This window comes from Magnolia sinica, chromosome 6, assembly GCF_029962835.1.
Source record: "Magnolia sinica isolate HGM2019 chromosome 6, MsV1, whole genome shotgun sequence".
NCBI classification, from domain to species: domain Eukaryota; kingdom Viridiplantae; phylum Streptophyta; class Magnoliopsida; order Magnoliales; family Magnoliaceae; genus Magnolia; species Magnolia sinica.
In genome coordinates, this window is record NC_080578.1 from 6941536 (window position 1) to 6945876 (window position 4341).

Genomic DNA, 4341 nt, shown 5'->3' on the forward strand with positions numbered 1-4341 from the left:
ATTTAAAGTTCTACTTGCGTAATGAATGACGTAGGGCCTCTTATCTTTTCTCTGGCCTAGGACCGCCCCAAGAGCATAATCAGAAGCGTCGCACATAAGCTCAAAAGGAAGGCTCCAGTCGGATGGCTGCATGATAGGTGCAGTGGTTAACGTACCCTTAAGCTTGGTGAAAGCTTCCTGGCATTGCTCAGTCCACTCGTACGGAGTATCCTTTTGAAGAATATTACATAAAGGACGAGAGAGGAGACTAAAGTCCTTTATGAATCGCCTGTAAAATCCTGTGTGTCCTAAGAAGGATCGCACGTCTCTGATGTTCTTGGGTGGAGGTAGGTTAGAGATAAGATCGATTTTTGCCTTATCTACCTCGATTCCCTTGGACGAGATGATATGCCCAAGGACAATTCCCTTCTGAACCATGAAATGACACTTCTCCCAATTAAGTACCAAGTTCTTTTCTTCACATCTTTTCAGCACACATTTAAGACTTTCCAAGCACTTGCTGAAAGATGGACCGTAAACAGAGAAATCATCCATGAAGACCTCTAGATATTGCCCCACCATATCAGAAAAGATACTAAGCATACATCGCTGAAAGGTGGCAGGGGCATTACATAGTCCGAATGGCATCCTTCGATAGGCAAAGGTACCGTAGGGACATGTAAATGTGGTCTTTTCCTGGTCTTCAGGGGCTATCTCTATCTGGTTGTAGCCCGAATACCCGTCAAGGAAACTGTAATAGGAATGACCAGCTAACCTTTCCAGGATCTGATCAATGAATGGTAAAGGAAAGTGGTCTTTCCTTGTGACGGTATTCAACTTCCTGTAGTCAATGCACATTCTCCAACCAGTAGTGACTCTAGTTGGTACGAGTTCATTGTTAACATTGGCTACGATGGTGATTCCGGACTTCTTAGGGACCACTTGAGTTGGACTCACCCATTGACTATCAGATATAGGGTATATAATACCCACGTCCAATAGTTTAAGAACCTCGGCCTTAACCACTTCCTTCATGTTTGGATTTAGTCTACATTGTGGTTGCCGAACGGTTTTTGCATTATCCTCAAGATATATGCGGTGAGTACAAATCGAGGGATCGATTCCCTTGAGGTCCGCTATCGTCCATCCCAGGGCTCCTTTATGCTCAATGAGAGTAGATATGAGCATACTCTCCTGTTCTTTCTCCAGGTGGGCAGAGATCACCACCGGGTATGTCTCATCTTAACCTAAATAGGCATATTTCAAATCAGAGGGCAAAGGTTTTAGGTCAAGCTTCGGCGGCTTGAGGTTAGACGGTAGAGGCACTACATCGGTTTGTGGCAATTCTTCAAATTGTGGCCTCCACCGGTTAACTTCAAGTACCGGTGCAGTATCAAGTAAGGCACACGTCTCCCTAATCATGTCATCATCAAAATCATGGGAGTGGGCCAGGCACGTCTCCAGATGGTCGGAGGATAAGGTCAGCGGTGTCGTATCTTCCACGAAAAGTCAATCATGTTAATGTCGTGGAAATCGTCATCATCCTCTGAGTTGCTGCCGTTATTGAAAAAAATGTTTGACTCCAATGTCAAATTTCCAAAAGACATAGTCATGACACCATTCCTGCAATTGATAATTGCATTTGACGTGGCAAAGAATGGGCGACCAAGAATGACGGGAATCTGAGTGCTCATATTATTGATGGGTTCGGTGTCCAGAATGATAAAATCTACAGGGTAGTAAAATCTATCGACCTGGACTAACACATCCTCAATTATCCCTCTTGGTACACGAATAGAGCGATCAGCAAGTTGTAATGTGGTTAGGGTGGGTTTTAATTCACCCAAACCTAACTGTTTGTATACCGAGTAGGGGATCAGATTGACGCTCGCTCCTAAGTCAAAAAGTGCGTGATCAATTCGATGGTTCCCGATTACACATGATATGGTTGGGCTACCGGGATTCTTGAATTTCTGTAGCACGTCTTGCTTCAGGATGGCACTCACTTTCTCAGTCAAGAAGATTTTCTTTTGAATAATTTTCCGTCTCTTGGTCGTGCATAAGTCTTTTAGGAATTTGGCATATGAAGGTATCTGTTTAACGACATCAAGTAGAGGAATGTTGACTTTCACTTGTTTCAACACCTCTAGGATATCCTGAGAGTTAGAGAGAGGTTTTGGTGAAACCAGCCGTTGGGGGAATGGAGCAACTGGCTTCTCTAGAAGTTTCGGTTCTACTTTTTGTGGGGCATCACTGGATCCATCATTGTTGTCCTCTTCTGGTTCTTGAGGCTTTTCGGGCCTAACCGGAAGAGTTTTATCAATGATCTTCCCACTCCTAAGAGTGGTGATGGATTTAGCATGCCCCATCTGATTTGAAGAGCTGGGATCATTATTCTCGTACTGCGGTTTAGGATTAGGGAGAGGTTGTGCAGGAAGCATCTCCTTTTCTATAACCGTCATACGAGAATCTATCTTTTGCATAAAATCTGTAATTCCCCGCATTGCTTGAGCCAGCTCTTGTATGGGATTTTGAACCGGTTCCTCTTGAGGTTTCAGTTGATTTGGATTTTGATTGAAGAAACCTGGAGGAGTAGCCGTCTGTCCATTCCTCCAACTAAAGTTTGGATGATTTTTCCAGCCAGGGTTGTATGTATTGGAGTTAGGTCCAGTAAAAGGTCTTTGATAATTATTTACGGCATTGGCTTATTCATTCAACACTCCTCGAAAGGCAGGTATTGTAGGACAGTTTTCAGTTGTGTGAATGTTGCAATCACAGATGCCACAAACAATTTCATTGACCTTATCCTTCTTTCCTTCCATGGCCTTAACTTTCCTTATGAGCGTAGTCACTTTACACTTGAGATCATCCTCTTCTTTCAAAAGATATAATCCACCTTTTTCCTTTAATTGAGTCGGCCTAGATGTGGTGTTCGCCATTGGGTAATAGTCCCATGATTGTGTTTTTTCAGCGAGACTATCGAGGTAATCCCATACCTCGTCAACATCATTGTTGATGAACTCTCCATTACACATTGTCTCGACCATTTGGCGCATGGAAGATGTCAATCCATCATAGAAAAAATTTGTAATGCGCCACGTTTCAAATCCGTGTTGTGGGCATGAACTGACCAAATCTTTGAACCTTTCCCAACATTGGAAAAATGTTTCATCTTCCTTTTGGGCAAAGTTCATGATCGCTTTTCTGAGGGTAATCGTTTTATGATGTGGGAAGAATTTTTTATGAATTCCTCCGCATATCGTTCCATGTGCCAATGGATCTAGGACGCAGTGAATGTAACCACGTCTTAGCTTTCTCTTTTAAGGAAAAAGGAAAGAGTTTCAGCCTAATTGTATCCTCAGATACATTAGGAAAACATAATGTAGCTATAATCTCATCGAACTCTTTCAAATGTAAATATGGACTTTCTGATTCAAGTCCATGAAATTTGGGAAGGAGTTGGATAACTCCTGGCTTGATGTCCATTTGTCCCGTGTTTTCAGGAAAAATCATGCATGAGGGCATACTCACTCCCGCCGGTTGTAGATAATCTCTTAAAGTACGAGGCGGGGGTGCCTGTTGCACCTCATTTTCATCTTGGGTATCCTCCACCCTGGGTGGAAGTAGAGGAGGTTGGTCTTCAGCCATAACTTCACTTAACTCAGGGGATTTCGAGTGGTGTCTAGTCCTGCGATGGATAGTCAACCCCTCAACCAATCCTCCTTCAGTCAAGAGACGTCGAGTGTTGTCACGGGCCCACTTGGGCATGAAAACACTCGCAGCCCTCAATTAAAAACCTAATCCTAAAAAAAGAAAAGAAAATCTAGAAAGAAAGAGAGAGTTGGAAAGAAATTACCAAATTGGAGTCCTAAGTTAAGGACCTGTAAAATAAAAACAAAATAAGTTAGATTCTAAAAGAAGAGGAACAATCCTTTAAAATAAAGGTAGTAGTAAACTAATTTCTAAAAGAAAGTGGAAACTTCTAAAATAAACTAGGAAAGTCCTAAACTAGAAAGTAAATTACTAAGAGAGAATTGAAAAATAGAAAGTAGAGAAGGAGTGTACCGAATTAGAGATTTCTATCTTAAAGGCCTACAAAATAGAAAGGTTAGTTTTTTAAACAAAAATTCTAAAAAATAAACTAGGAAACAAATTAGATTCTAAGAGAGTTAGAATTAGAAAGTTACGAAAATAGAAAGTTAATTTCTAAAAAGGGAAAGAAATAACCTAATTTCTAAAAATAAACTATTTCCTATAGAAGGGAGGGTACTAGAAAAAATTTCTAAAATTTTAAACCCTAATTCTAAAAAAATAGAGAGATTAGGAAGGAATTATCAATTTAGAAGTTTATGTCAGGATTCT

At 41.1% G+C, this 4341-nt stretch overlaps 1 non-coding gene across 1 annotated transcript; it reads left to right on the top strand.

Annotated features, from left to right (window-relative positions):
* Window positions 1-3084: 3084 nt before the first annotated feature.
* On the top strand, window positions 3085-3191 carry LOC131250490 (small nucleolar RNA R71). The gene has a single exon (XR_009173412.1). It is a non-coding gene; the product is annotated as a small nucleolar RNA R71 (small nucleolar RNA).
* The last annotated feature ends 1150 nt before the right edge of the window (window positions 3192-4341 follow it).